Source organism: Pseudopipra pipra, chromosome 4 (genome assembly GCF_036250125.1).
Source record: "Pseudopipra pipra isolate bDixPip1 chromosome 4, bDixPip1.hap1, whole genome shotgun sequence".
In the NCBI taxonomy this organism is placed as follows: Eukaryota; Metazoa; Chordata; class Aves; order Passeriformes; family Pipridae; genus Pseudopipra; species Pseudopipra pipra.
Genome location: NC_087552.1, coordinates 41,822,544 through 41,839,116, shown reverse-complemented (window position 1 = coordinate 41,839,116; position 16,573 = coordinate 41,822,544). Strand labels below are relative to the sequence as shown.

The 16,573-nt window shown below is 35.7% G+C and overlaps 1 protein-coding gene and 1 long non-coding RNA gene across 34 annotated transcripts in view; one reads left to right on the top strand and one right to left on the bottom strand.

The window, feature by feature from the left end:
• The window catches only part of TENM3 (teneurin transmembrane protein 3), a 1,314,794-nt gene that overhangs the window by 498,068 nt on the left and 800,153 nt on the right, over positions 1-16,573 (bottom strand). The window lies entirely within an intron of this gene.
• Positions 4,214-14,676, top strand: LOC135413858 (uncharacterized). The gene is made up of 3 exons (XR_010430445.1): positions 4,214-4,286; positions 7,474-7,609; positions 13,894-14,676. It is a non-coding gene; the product is annotated as an uncharacterized LOC135413858 (long non-coding RNA).

Sequence of the window (16,573 nt, the reverse complement as noted above, 5' to 3'; positions counted from 1 at the left end):
AGTCATTGACAGTTTAAAAGATATACCAGTAAACCAGATGGTACAATGAACAGCAGGACAATGTGTTATGGTCTCAGTAAAAAAATACAGGCTGCACCTTCTGGTTTAGCCAGACAAATGATAGGGTTAGGTAGAAACCTAACTAGACAATGGCTTCAAATATTCAATATATTCAAGAGATCAGGAAAGAGGTGTTACTTTTGGCTTTTAGATACATAAAAAAAATATATTGTTCAAATCTTAAAAAAACAAAACAAAAAACCTCTTCATGGTACAATTCTGATATCAGTTTTTAAGTAGGTTGCTGAATTTCACTGGAAAGGTACTATACATCTATACATGGCTTAACATAAAATTAATAAGGTAAAGCAAGTATACAGCATCTATCAGCTTGTTGAAAGATCAACTTAAAGGCATGTCTACACTTGCAGACAGGAGAGCTTTCCAAGAAGTATGAGTACAACCTAGAAAGAGCAAGTTTAAAGATTCAAAAAAATTCAAAGGGATAACCTGGCTTCTACTGGAAATGCCTTCATATAAGGATATATACGACTTTTCTGTCAAATTTCCAACGCCAAAGATATGGTCATATTCTTCTGTCTCCTATTCATTCAAGACACTTAGTAACCCAACTGGGAAGCAAAGGAGTTTCCTGATCTGTCAGAACCCTGACCATAGCGAACTGCATCTCTAAAACAATTTTTGTTCATGTATGATGACACTGAAACAAATGGAAACTGCAAGTGATTATGAATTCTAGAGTTTAAAAACAGAAATAAAACAATGTTTTGAAATACTTTCTAGCTGTTTGTGGTCTTGCTACAAAGAGTGTAGTTTGCTAAATCATTCCACAGTACAAAATAATAATTTACAGGCAATCTTTTGTGACTTCTTAGAGAAAAAAATTGTGTTTTTTCCGTACTTAATGTATACATTTTTGCACTTTTTTCTTTTTTGGAAGAATTGACTCCCTTTTGTACTCACTAATTGTTGATCTTTACAGCAAGAGTTTTTGTACAGACTTTTTTTAGGCAATATTGTTTTTCAAAATAGTAGAAATCTGAATAGTAATTGAAATCTGTATCGTATTTACCTCCATTGTTAATCTCTATCCCTATGAATAGGGTAAATATAAGTGATACTGCCTAGGCTATGGCCATAGGACTTAGTAAGCACTGTCTTACTTTCTCTCTCAGTAGTATTAGAAGATTGATTTCAGAGTCTGAAAAACAAAATTAGAAGCATAAAGAGATTCTAGATACTATCTATTTTTGTATAAGTGGAAATCACAATAAAATTTAGAGATATTAATTAACCATCAACACCTGCAATCAAGATATTGATGACTCCATATATGTTTCAAATTACCATAGGGCAATGAAAGTGTGCCCAATGAAGGTTCTCAATATACTGTTATTAATTGTTCCTGACATGGAATTCTAACTTTTCATCATAGACTGTCAACACATTAATAGGGGCTAAAAAAAACCTCCCAATAGACTTAACGTTCACATTTCCATGATTTTTTTCACACTTTCCAGATGTTATTACCATATAAAATGTTAGTCTTTAAATTCAACTCGGAGTTTCTGCAACAATTAAACATAGCAATACAGTTTTATTAAGTTGCAATACTTACTTTTATGTCTAAAATTTTAAATAAAGAATAACTTAACACTACCAATTCCTCTACTGAATTTTAAAATGATATCATAAAACCCTCCTCTCTTTCTTCTCCTTCCAAACCTTACACATAGTAGCAACCAGAATTATGATTTGTTTAGAAGCCTGAGAGACTGTAAGAATCTTCTGAGGGAAAAGTGTGTGAATTACTACTAGATAAGTAAAGCTGGAGACTAAGTTTAAATCTATCTTCCTCCCCCCCTTTTTTTCTCATTTTTGAGTGATATCAGCTGAACCTATCAGTTAAGACAGACTGCGTCATTCATCAGGTAGTCACACAAGGCTTAATCCTTACAGCATCATTTCACAATCTAGCTCTTGGCCAAGATAGCAATTCAGTTCAAACCCAGATGGCCAGCACATTGAAAATCAGTTGAAAGGTGAATTTCAGAGTTTGGGAAGCGAGGAATAAGGTAAACTCTTTAACACACACTGCCTTTAAAGCATACTGTCTTCATGCAGCCCATTTCTAATACAGAACCTACTAAATTCTTTGGTCAGAGCATGTTTTTCTGTATATGTACATGATTAATTGAGCCAACATGCATATGATGAATTATTTGTTTAGTAATTCAGAGATTAATGTTAACATGTACCATAGAAAAAGTGATGATAAATAAAATCAAAATGCCACTCATCTAATATTTAAAAGAAAAGTACCAAGTATCTAAGAATATTTCTAAATCAGAGATTACAAACCAGCTAATTTGATGTCAGACATATAAATGCTGATTAGCTAGCCAGGGGAAAAAAAAAGCCCTATCCAGAAAATGGACTCTATTTTATCTCACTTTGAACTGGAGAGTTAACTGGCATGGAGTACTGCAAGTAAAAGCCATTTAGGTACAATCAAAAGTCATTTTCATCAGCACAGATGCCCCAAATTGACCACCATAATGTGGTGGATTAAATGGATCTTGGAATTAATCACATATGAAAGAAGTTGTCTTGAATGGTGGAATCATATGGGACCTCCACCTGCTGAGATGTTATCAATGTACTATTCAAACAGCTTTCTGAAATGCTGAAAATAAGTCTTTGTCTTGTAACATTTTCACTCAGAATTTGATGAATGCAGGCATATATGGCAAGGAATACTAACTGTATGCAATTAACTATTTTAAAAGGCAAGTAACTCTGGCATAGCAGAGTCCGTTCAGTAAAAATGAAGAGGTTTCAGTTATTTCTAATCTCAGTGATGAAAGATTTGATTCTACAATATAGAGCAAAAAAAAGAACAACAGAATAAAGAACCATTGGAAAGAACTGGTAAGGAGTACTGTCATGTTTTTCTCTCTGCAAAATCTATTCAAGCTGGGGGACTGGAAAGCAAATGTCATGTTTGCAAAACAAAAGAGGAAAACATCATCAGAATCACAGGGCATATGAATAAATTTAAATCTATTTGATCTTCTGTGCAAAATCTATAGTGAGCTAATGTAACTTCCAAGGTGGGTCGAAGAAACATAGCAGTGTGGTAAAGTGTCATCATGTGAGTCAATACAGAATCCATGAGCACTAGTCATTAGGGGCAACTGCATGGAGGACTTAAAAATATGACCTTTGGTGCACAGAATTTATTTAAAAAATTTAAATATAAAGGAAAACAATGTAACAATTAAATATAAAGGAAAATAATTTAAAAAAATGTCCCTCTCTAGATAAAATCCAGTATGTATTAGATATAAGTACATAGAAACAGAAGAATACTGTCCTGTTTGCTTTACATATTTGGGATTTTTACAGAAATTAAACTAAATGGCATGCATTACTGCTGCAAATTCTTTGCCACCTCTTCTTTTTTTCAGGAGGCCACTATCATGCCTCCCTAGGTACATGTGCAGTGCCACCCCTCTACAATATCCTCTCAGGATTCAAGAAGTTTCCTCCTCCCCCATATGTGTTTCCCCAGAATTAAGACCTTTAATCTTAATCAAACCTTTGTAATATCTTTTTCTGAGTAAATAGGAATAGAATCAAAGTGATTTCTAGATTCCTGATTTCATCTTCTGTAATGAGATTTGGAATATTCCTCATTAGAGTTACTCAGAAAGCAAAATGAAAAGCAACAGACTTTGAGATACTGACCGTGAAACACAATATAAAATCAGGTCCAATGTGTTAGACCAATGCTTGACCTAGCCCAGAGTTCTGCCTCCAGTATCGGATGGTTATAGACACTTTTGAAAGAGCATAAGACAGTTATATAGAAATACTTTTCCAGATGACTGGGTTAGCCTCCAGCAATATTTTAGCCAAGGTCTCCCTGTTCACGAGGTGTTGTTTTCCGTGGGCCAAACCTTTCACCTTTGTATGTCTTTAAAGTTGAAAAGTTTTTATTTTCACTATAACGGAAAAAAAATTCTAGATCTAAAGGAGGAACATATTTCTAAAACCATGTTTGAGCAAGGCTGAGGCTTTCACATTTGGGAGATGTTGGCATCAACACAGCTGGCAACCAGATTCAAAGCTAAATTTAAGAAGCATATACAATGTTCTAGTCTTACATGAATATTTATTTACAGGAGCAAAGCTGAGCTCTTCCAGCTCTACCACCGCTGTCATCTTTGTAAAGTATTCCTATTTGAATTTTCCTCTTCATTGTAAGTAAAAATCTCTCCCTACAGGGGAAGAAGACACAATCTAATTTTTTTTTGTAATACTGCCTTTTATTAATCTTTTCTGTGATAGGGAATAAGTAAGACCTAAGTATCTAAAACTATTTGACCTTCTGACAGCACTTCTTTTAATAGCAGAGAATTCACTGTCACGGTTAACTTCCAGTTAGAAACCCAGAAATATTCATATATAAAAAGGCAAAGCCTTAGTTTACAATCAGAACTTTTCCATTTTATTAGGAGAATTAAACTAAAATAGATTTGTGCAGATTAATTTTATATTCTGCTGATAACTTGGAAATCTCCATAAGGCCTTGAACAACTCTAGATCAGACAAAATCAGATTACCCGAGCCACAGAGGAAAATAACATTTTAAGAGACTTGGCTTTAATCAACTAATTCAAAGTTAGATTTTATTAAACCTTGTTTATTTTTTTTTTTCAGATCCAGTAAGCTTAACAAGGACAAAAGTGTTATTCCATTTAATGATTGAGTACACAGTGTAACTGCAATGGAAGTAGAATAGGTCTACAGATTGTTAAAGTTCTGTATTTCAAAGAATGCTTTCAATATCACCAGTGAAAAGGCTGGAATTTATAATTAATTTTTTTTTTAACCAATTCAGAGGTATTCTTTTCCTCTAAATGTTCATAACTTACTAACTCTGAAATACCAGAAAAAGATCAGTTTTTCGTTTGACTGTGACCTGTGGTTAATTTAGCTGTTTAAGATGGTGGAAACTCTGAAGGTTTTCTTGCAGTTAGGAGATTTGTAACGCTTTTTTCCCCCCACATGGATTCTCCAGTGTCTGACTGGGATTGATCTCCTGTTGCCTGTATTCTCTGTAACAGGGCACTCAGAGGTTATACATGTTCTCTTTTCCTGGAGTTTGTCAGAACATAATTATTTTTGAGACCTCTAGCCCCTGCCAAATTTAGTTGAAGCACTCGAGTTTCAAAGTTATTGAGGAGGTGGGAGAGAAGCAGAGAGAAATGCGCATAACTTTCAAGTCAAGTGACCATGACTTTATGTCCACAGAAAATCAGTTGAAAATATTAATCAAATGTATAGTACCACTGCCCGTTTTCAGACTGATAAAATTCAGTTCTATAAAAAAAATAATATTTTAAAAAAAGCAAATACAATTCTGCTGACTGCTGACAGCTCCCCTTATGGAAGAAGAATTCAGATGATCTGGAGCTGGCACACTTTGCCCACTCACCCTCATCTTTCTGGGATCACACATAGTACGTCAGGCATTTCTTGGCAGGGTATTCTGATAATCCTGAACAGCCCAACCCTTTAGAGCACTTCCAGGCAAATGTGTTCTGAAATAACCCCTTTCTAACCTGTTTCCAGAAATCACAAGAACATTGCAAATTCAAATAGGGAATTTAGCTCCCTGTGTTTAAGTAACCAGGTTTTGGTTACCCCGAACAGCAGAACTCTACCCTGAATGCCTAGAGATATATAACACTAATATAATCCAGACACATTTTCATTTTTCATTCCTTACTTTTTAGTTAAAAAACCTGAGTCTTTTTTCTACCTTTCAATATTTAATATATTTTAGTATTGCACTTCAAAGTATTTGATGTAAAATATTTTGAATGTTTATTTTTAAAAAGTGATCTCATTAAATATGATATTAAACCTAAGATGATTAGTTTTTTGGTTAGTCTTTATGCATTATCTAGACAGATGAAGCTAAAGAATTTCAGATTACCACTTTATTCTATTATATACGTTGCACCATGTCTTTCTATTCATATGAACACTTCAATGCAAAAGAACTTTTTGATTATCTAAGAACTCATCTCCTTACTTGCATGGTGTTCTATGCAAGATAATAAAGTAAAGGCTTCAGTAATAATTTTGTGCCTGATCCTCATACAAGCCATGACTTGGGAGTGTACAGTCAATAGCATATAAAAGAGTGCCATTTCTAGTTACAAATTGTTATGATTGATTCAAAATAAAGTTAAGAAAAATCCAAAAGTTTTGATTCAACCAAGTAAACATGCAAAATTACAAAGAATCTGCATAATCGAAATGAGAAATGGAAGCTGCTCCCTTTTCTGTTTCAAGTTTTCTTCCACTCTCTCCGTGTTTCTAATATAAAAATCAAATGATATAATATGTAATTTCTCTTTTCCATGATGGTCCATATTTTATTTACCATGCGTTATAGTAGGCAAATCATAATTTATTTTCTCATTGAACTATCATCCATAAGAATAATTTAAAACCAGCTAATAAACATTATGGTTTGTTAGAACTGCTACTGATTAAATCTTAAGAGTCTAAAACATACAAATATAAAGAGAAAGTAATTAGAGCTATTTAAAGAATCCATTTTTAACTTAGATTAACCATACTTTCCATTTGCTAGGGACAAACACTCATAAATGAAACCCATTGCTGAACAAGAAGCAATTACTTCAGTTTAAAATATTAATACATATTGCCTTTTAAAAAGTCGAGGAAAATCATTTATGTACTGTACAATACAAACTCAATTCATACTAAGAATGAAAATGGGATGGCATTCTGAATCCTAAGTGAGCTGCAATCATCTTTGAGGTACAGTTTGTTCTTGTCCATTTATAAGTCCATTAAACTATTTTCTCCAATTAGTATTGTTCTCAAAATAATGATGATAAAATACATATACATGGGTTTTGGATTTTTATGCTAATTAACCCCCCCACTTTGTCAGCTAGCTCTCTTGCAACAGCCTTTCTTATTAATATCTGAGATATGCTGGTAATGTGTGCTAATTATTGACATACAGAATACTAAATCTGGATTGGGTAGACTCTCAAATATATCCCAGTGTAGAAATGTACACATACATGCATATACATATGCATATATTGATATATGCATATATGCATATTTTATATACATATGCACCAGGGCTAACAGGTATATGTTGGATTGTAATAAATACTTAATTATGAGACACCTCTAAGTTCCAGAGACAGTTGAATTCAGGGAAATTATTTCCATTTTGATGCTATGATTTTCTTCTGCTTAGACTGTTGGTTCTTTCTAAGCATGGTGTTATTAACTGCATTTAAAGGTGTAATTTTGAGCTATATCATACAAAGTCTTATTTTTACTTGCTGATGCACTGAGAAATTATTATGTGTTTTGCTTTCTCTACAGTAATACAAGACCAGAAAGGGTAAAACCAAGGATTTGACAGTGCCGTAAACCAGTCTTTTATTATCAAGTGTTGTTCTGTCAAGATTAGAGCCATCCCTCTTCAACCTCAGACAATTAAGACTGTAAATGCAAAGAGGTAAGAATAAGATTATTGATATTTTAAACCAGATTATTTGTTCATTCCTCCTATAAGCTGTCACCTCATATACTATAACGTACTTGGTTACGTAGCTCTGGAGTGCACTCAAGTTTTTAAAAAAAGAGCAAGGGAATTTATAGCATCAAAGAATCATTAAGGCTGGGAAAGACCTCTAAGATCATTGAGTCCAACCTTTGACTGAACACCACTAAACTCTAGCACTAAGTGCCACATTCAGTCATTTCTTTAATACATCCAGGGATAATGACTCCGCCACCTCTCTTGGAAGCCTGTTCCAATGCTTAACTACCATTTCAGTGAAGAAATTCTTCCTGATGTCCAACCTGAACCTCCCCAGGCACAGCTTGAGGCCATTTCCTCTTATCTTGTCATTAGTTGTCTGGGAGAAGAGGCCAACCCCCATCTTGTTACAACCTCCTTTCAGGTGGTTGTGGAGAGTGACAGGGTCCCCCCAAGCCTCTTCTCCAGGCTAAACAACCTAAACAATCCCAGCTTTCCCAGCTGCTTCTCATAAGACTTGTGCTCTAGATGCTTCCCCAGCTTTGCTGTCCTTCTCAAGACATGCTCCAGCACCTCCATGTCTTTCTTGTAGTGAGGGACCCAGAACTAGACATAGTACCTCACCAGTCATGAGTGCACAGAAACAGTCATTTCCCTAGTCCTACTGGCCACGCTATTAATGATACAAACCAGGATGCCACTGGGCTTCTTGCCCAGCTCCATTCACTACCACTTTCTGGGCCTGGCTATCCGTACAGATTTTAAGCCAGTGAACTGTGCACCTATTTAAACCATGGGCTGTCAGCTTCTCTAGGAGAATGCTGTGAGAGACAGTATCAAAAGCTTTACTGAAGTCCAGGTAGACAATATCCATAGCCTTTCCCTTGTCCACTAGGCAGGTCATCTGGTCACAAAAGGAGATCAGGTTGGTCAAGCAGGACCTGCCTTTCCTAAACTTATGCTGGCTGAGCCTGATCCCCTGGTTGCTCCATACACGCCATGTGATTGCACTCTATCTGTTCCATAATTTTCTGTGGCACTGAGGTCAGGCTGACAGGCCTGTGGGTCCCTGGATCCTCCCACCCCTTATCGTGGCTGGGTGGCACATCGGACAACCTCTGGTCATCTGGGACATCCCCAGTTAACCAGAACTGATGATAAAAGGTGGAGAGTGGCTTGGCAAGCTCTTCCACCAGCTCCATAAGTACCATCATGTGAATCCCATTTAGCCTCATGGATTTCTGAGTGTCTAAGTGGTGCAACAGACCACTAACTACTTCCCCCTGGATAGCAGGGGGTCTGTTCAGCTCTCTGTCCCTGTCTACCAGCTCAGGGGGCTGATTGCCTTGAGGACAATGGGACTTTCTCTTAAAGACTGAGGCAAAGAAGGCACTAAGTTCCTCAGCCTTTTCCTCACCCTTTCTGACAATATTCCCCTCCAACTCCAATAAGAGATGGAGATTTTCCTTGCCCAATTCCTCCCTCATAATTTACTAAGTCATGATCTACTGTTCTAACACTTACCAATCCCTCACTCTAAGATGCCACAATTATAATAGATATAAAAATTCAACAAATTATTTTTCTATTCTCTTTGAAGTGGTATTTTTATGTTTATATTTAAGTGTATGTTAAAAGGCAATTAGCAATTGAGCAAAGTGAATAATTAATTATGTGCAATTAGAGTGGAACTGTAGATAAATAGTACCATATTACTGGCAAATTTCAACAATGTGATAAATTATGGCAATTATAGGCAAAGTAATAATTTTCAATCAAAGAATATAAATGAGAATGTGTTCTGTATTCACAACAATCAAAGTTCAATCTGTTCGCCTGTGTTTAAACTGGCTGCAATTTACACACACGCAAATCATTTTTATGACTCTTGATAAAACACATTTTCAGCTCTCCTTCATATTATATATTTTTGCATACCTAGTAGCATTTCCCTCTGGAAATGCTTGAAGAGCTTTGAGAATGGTCCTCAGGTCAGTCTTCCTGAGACATTTCAGGACATAAACTCCCTTAACTGACTGCTTGGCATCTCTGCAGTGTCTCGTTCTTTATGATGGACTGCTGAGAGGAACATACAACTGAAAGGAGCATTTCAGACTCTCCAGTTGGTACCCTCCTGTAGTAGAGCAAGTCTCCTCTCATTAATTATTTAACTTAACATGCCAAGCTCTCTATTGCAAAAATGCAATATTCCCTGCAGCTGTCTCTTCATTGTCAGTAACCTCGGAGAAACACGGGGCTGAGTAATGTAGTTGCCAAAGTTTTAGTGGGAATTTGAGCAATCCTTTCCATAAAAGCCCACCAGTTATGTGAATTTTGGATAGGAAAAGGTAACCTGGTATTTGAAAGTGAGAGCAAGCACCTATGATTTCAGAAGAACAATGCAAGGAGGCAAACACACTCCAGCGTGACAGCAACGCCTACAAAGAGCTTCGGACCCAAGGCTCAGGGCCGGGGCAGGAGCGACACACGGCTGCGGGGGCCACCAGAGGGGTCCAGGTGCGGGTGTGCGCCGCTCTCCCCTTATCTGCTGGGAAAACACCTGGACTTTAATAGACAGAGGGACATCCGGAGCCCTGCCACGGGCGAGCGGTCGGGCTGGAGTATCCCATTTTCTTCCCAGGGATGCGGCTGCAGGGCACCTGTGACACCCAGGACCGCACTCCGCAGGGAGCTGGAGAGGCCGCCCCGGGGCCGCCGCACGGCCCGTCCCCGCCGCCACCGAGTGCATCCCGGGACGGCACCGCCCGGGGTATCCCTCAGGGCCCGCCGCTGTCCCTCCTTCAGCACCCCGAGGCCAAACTTCCAAGGCTGCGCAGCCGCGGCGGCTCCAGCTCGGAGGGAAAACAAGACCCTTCCTTTCCAATGAACACGTTAGTCGTACACACCCACCTCTGAGCACAGTTTTTGTCCTGATGGGTCATTCGAAGTAAGTCTAAACAATATTTAAAACTAGTTCCAGTCAGTGCTAAAACTGCCCAGTATTATATATCAGCATTATAGAAAAAAAAATGTTTTCCCTAATTAAAAGGGAACTGTGTGCCATATGAATGAGCTATGAATATGAGCACTCACTCTGAAAATTTTACTAGTAAAGTCAGTTTAGGAATATGGAAGGAAACATAACAATAACCTTCTACATATACATAGAATTTACCTTATTTTAATTTTAATGTCCTGCATTGTATAAAACATATATAAACCACACTTCATATAATTCCTGAAGTACATGTGTAATACTTAATGTATTATTTCAGCTACATGACACCTATGAAGCTAGAAAGTTGGGAATGCATCATATTAGAGCTTCTTTTTTAAATGAAACATAATACTTCTGAGTGAAATATTGGCTGTAAGGACAACATGCACAGGACAGACAGGGTTCCAGCTGCAGTTGGCATTCAGTCTCTGACTTTTTCCATTAAGAAAACAGAAATTATACAAATATGCTCAAAAATACCCATTTTTTCTTTTCTTTAATCTTTTATTTTCTTAATGATGGGATGGATTTTTTTATTATGAATATGATTGAACAAATTACAAGGAATTAGAGTACTGCCTTTTTTCTTCTAGTCTCCACACAGGAACTTTTGAATTTTTCGGCTACTCAACCAGTTTAATGAGCAGATGAAGTTTTTCAAAACAAGACACTACTAAATGTCTCATAAAGTCAGACAGCAAGACAGAAGAAAGAGACCCTACCCATGCCCTCTCAAGAAGATGTACCATGATTGCATCTCACAGAAAATCCATAGAGGAGAAATATTGTTGGAAAATCCTTAATCCACTATTATACTTTAAGGTTCTTTCCCACTTATAGGGATGTTCCTAGAAACTCTTTCTGTGTGTCCAGTGTTTGAAAATGGGTGAGCTCCTACTAAAACCTTAATACAAGTAACTTAAAATTCAATTATCCATAGGAAACCAGTGTGCAAATCATGGAGTTACTTTGCTGAATGAAAGATGTGGTTACATCTGCATTTTGAGTTTACCTACTGGGTTAAATTTTTCAAGAGATACAGGGAAAATGAGCAAGTTTGAAGATTGTTAAGCCTCTCACATATGAAGAGGTGAGATTATTATGAATAAATCCAAAACAAACCCAGAAAATTCCAGAGAGCTGAAATTTCTGCAGGATTTGACTTGGCTGAAAAGGCATTTTGCAGGTCAGATGTCAGACAGATATTTGCACTTCATATATATATTCAATATAACATCCCATGGTACTTCAGATATCTGCAAATGAGGAAACTTTTAGAGATTAATGTATTTGACTATTTATCAGACATTTTATGCTGCCTAAAAGACCCCCAAAAAACAATAAACAAACAAAAAACCCCAAACACCAAGTATAATGTATTTAAAGGGTATTTAACTTTGTATGGTAAAGGTCTACTTTTAGAATATTCTGAAAAATATTATTTCTGCAACTGTGCTTGAATTTGTATTTAAATGACTTCTATAAGGTTTGAGGCATGACTGATTTTAACTGAGGCTTATTATAATGTCTACTTAAATATCAGCCCTCACTTAAATTTGCTAAATATACCACACATGCAGAACTCGTCCATCTGAATATACTGAATACACATTCAGCTTTGTATATACGTGAAATAAAACCCATTGTAAATACCCATTTATCAATTTCATTGATGTTAAATCAGAATTATGTAACACCAGAAAAATATGTAACTTTTCTGAGCTTTGGGATCAGTATTCTGAGCTTCAAGTTCATTCTGTTCTGTGTCTCTACACTTGCAAACAATTTCCTCCTTTTTATTAGGTCATTAGGATGCTATCTGCTGTTCTAACAAATTCTTCTGCATGCTTTTATGTCCTTTGAGTGAAATTCTGCCTTTCTTGAAGATTTTGAGTACTGATTTCAGCAGAACCCTGATTTTACATAATCTGGGCTTTTACAGTCTTCTCTGTACAGTGAGGTTAATATATATTTGTCAAGAATTCTACATTTCTAACCTTTCTCTTCCCTATTTGAATATTCTGAAGTATTCTCAGAATAAATCTAACATTATTTCATTTTATCCTTATTTCTTCCATGGTCCACGATTCCCCAAATAATATTTTTCTCTCACTTTTTTGTCTGACCAACTTTTCCTCCTTAGAAAAAGTCTTACCTCTGCCCCACTTACTTCATGAATCATTTTTGTTGCTCTTAAAGCTGTCTGAGCTTTTCATTTCTAGTGCATTCCCTCGTAACATACCCTCACTTTCCTTTGTCTATGAAATCACCCTCATAGGAAAACTGTTTATTTCTTGTTAGAGAAACCAACAGCTAGTAAAGCATTATGTGTATCTAGACCATTTAAATACTGTTTTTTCTTGGGTTTTGTCAGTGATAGCACTTCCCTTCTTTATTTTGTGACTTTTCCTCATTTTCTTTCACCACTCCTTGGCTGCATTGCAGGCTTCCAGTTTCTGGCCTCCTCATATCAAATGTTTCACTCTCTACTCCCCTTTTCTTTCTCAGTATCTTTCTTTTTTTTTTTTTTTTTTTTTTTTCTGGTAAGAGTTGTATACCTCAGTTATTTGCAGCACAAAGTAGCTCAGATACCAGATATTTAAAAAGCAAAAATACCATAGTCCTTTCAACATATTGCCCCCTTTGTATGTTAAATGTCAGCTTTATTTACCAGGAAATACCCAATTCTAATGTGCCACTCCACTAAATCATCTCAATATATGTTCTCAAAAATATTCGAATCAGTGAATTTACATTGTGCAGATTTCCACACATCAGTGTAAAGCCGAAAAATTTATTCATCTTTCTCTTTTAATCATAGCACCAATTGCAACTCTCAGACTTCCTTTCGAGGCTGAGCCACAGCCCATCAGCTGTTCCTCATCCATCAGGCTTCCCCAGGCCTTATGTTTCATCATTTCAACCAGGAGGCTAAAACAAAATATCTTTTTTTATATAACCTGGCAAATATCACAAGAGGAAAGCTCAACTACATCAGTGGAGGTCAGCCAGATAAAAAAGAAAAACCACAGTGGGTATTTATTTATGTTTACCTCTTCATGGGGATCAAGGCTGTCACCCACTATACATTTAATACATTTACTTCCACACACTACAGTCTTCACTGACATAGGCTATTGTTTCCTGACATTATCAGTGAACTCTGCTGAAAAGGACTAACATCTTAAAAGCTTGTTTTGTAAACTTATCAGTATAAAATTTTATTGGACAACTGTTTTTAAGACACTTATTTGTACTGCAGGAGACTCATTTCATCTGCTTGGAATTGGACAAACTCAGAAGCCAGGATGAAAACTGGCCAGGACAATGCCATGCTCCACCTCACAGAACAGAGATCCACATGAAAGAGTGAAAAGGAGCCTGGCTCCTCCTCCAGCAACGGAAGATGTGGGTCAATAGAGAAAGGTGTAAACTGATACAAATCGGACATTTGGATTCTGTGTATGAAGGGCAGGCACCACTGACTTCCATCAAAGTTGTAGGAATTAAAAAAACTGGTGGTGTTTTATATGGAATACTTAAATTCTTTCAGTGTAAATTACTTTTGTTATTAACTTCTATGAAACTGGACCATTAACAATCCTGTATGTGTTACTTTCCTCCTAGTTATCACTGCAGTCAACTGCAAGCGTTACTTTACTCTTTTAATGTTATTTTACTATTTTAACTGGAATACAGCCTTGAAAAAGTGCAAGCACTATTCATAATACAACGTTGAGATTATTAAAGTTAGAGATATACAAACACAGTAAAAGATAAAAAAACTATATTTGGGTTAATTTGTGGGCTTCTTTTCTGTAAAAATAAACTTTGGAAGTCTCTTAAAAACCTCTTGTGTATTCTCAGAAACATCCTTAACTCATTATAAGCTGAACTGTCACTTTTATTATTGTGTGTATTAGACATTGCTTAAATTAAAAACATTAATCAGAAAACTGCTGTCCTAACCAAAGAAAATATTGCCCAGTCTAAAATTCAAATATTAAATAATGTAATTTATAGTCTGTGGGGCTCATAAGATCTGGATACAGTGTGCAGTGCCTTTATGTCACTGCATGCATGTGTACATGTCTCACAACCTTTATACTGGAAATTGCAAAGTACTAAAATAGAAATGATGCCAAATGTTTGACACATACTATTAAAAAGTATCTTTGCCACCTTCTTGAATGGAGAATATTTCTGGCAAGAATCCAAAATCTGTGGAATAGATTTGAGCAAAATCCCTTCACATATAAAGGGAAATAATATAAATAATATATAAATATTATATTATTTATATAATCTATAATATATTATAAATGTATAATATTTATAAATAATGTAAAATTATTTTTCTTTGAGAAGGCAGAAAGTCCTTATGGGGACAATAACCCCAATGCAAGACAGTTACAAGACTTAATAAAAATTGTTAATTAAATAAAACAATAATATTTCCTTGGGATTGCTGGCTTCTGTGTGCATCCGTGAGATAGATACCCACATTCACACAATAATCAGCGATGCATAACTTCAGACATGAATATTCCTCACTGAATATAAAAGGATGTCAACAAAGTCACACTTCTGTAGACTTTCTAAAACCTGTTATAGTTTCAATGAAACCTACCGTTGCTATGAATTGAATGGGTAGGGATTCTCAGTCTCTCAGCTTATTCATCTTCAGGTAACCGATGGGATTGTGTGCAGAGTTATTTTCACCTCTTCACTTTTAATATCAAATAGATAGTCACTTTCTCCTCTTGTCAGACATTAACTAGACAGCAACAGAATTTAAGGCTATGTCCCTGTTAAAATATGACCTGATTTTTCTTTTGTAAAAAGATATTACATGTATATGTGTGTATCTGTGTCTGTTAATTATTGAGTAGCAAAAAAATTAAGTTGTATCCATTTTAAAAACTTCCTGCTTGCCTATTAAGAACTGCATATAGACATAGTGAAATCAGTTAATAGTTATTCCTGGGGGAATAATTAGCATTTTTTCTAAAATAATTTAGAAGATATTATTTAGAAAATAAGACTCAAACCTACTTTAATATGCATTCTACTTGTTAAATAGATACAGAGGCAGAACAAACAGCAAAAATATAATGATGACATTTGTGCGTGTTTGTTTATATTTTCCCCCACTTTTCTATCTCTTTATAAAACAAAATATTGTTTGAAACTTCAAGCACATAAGGAATCATCTGACGTCCTTGTAGCACACAACATAGCAGAGTGGAGTAAAGCCATGATCACTGAGAGATATAAGTATTGTAGAAAGATTTGAGACAGAGAAGCAAAAGAATCTTAAAAAGTTTGCATAAAGACTCCAATTACTCTTTTAAGCTTTTGATGTTCAAGCATATGTCATTAAACCCTTCATGTTGCTGTCCAGACCTCTCCTACACAAGTAACTTGAAAGACAGGTTCCTATTTTGCAAGTAAGTTTTTCTTTCTGGTTTTGTAACTAACTGTATTTTTTTCATCCACATTAGAGTTACCATGAAGAACATCAAAACTACAGCTCTGATAATGTTTAATTTATGCATAAACATGATCTTCCCATGTAAGAAAATGGACCTGTCCCTCACAGCTATACGTTTTTCCCCTGTGGTATTATATACAGTAATATAACACTATATGTATTTAATGTTATATATATATATATATATATATATATAGAACACAGTATATAACATTATAGGTACTATATGAACATATACATCTAGTATGTCAGTGTCATATGGAAGCATAATCGACTGTCTTCTGTAAGCCATTAAGAAATACAATTTTGTTGGAATGAGGTGATTTACTAATCCAATCTTTTAGTTTTACTGCTTTGTAGCTTATTATCTTGGTTGGTTTTGTAAGATAACTGCATTACATGTATATATCGAGCAGTATAATTCCTTCATGGCATTTCAGAACAGAAG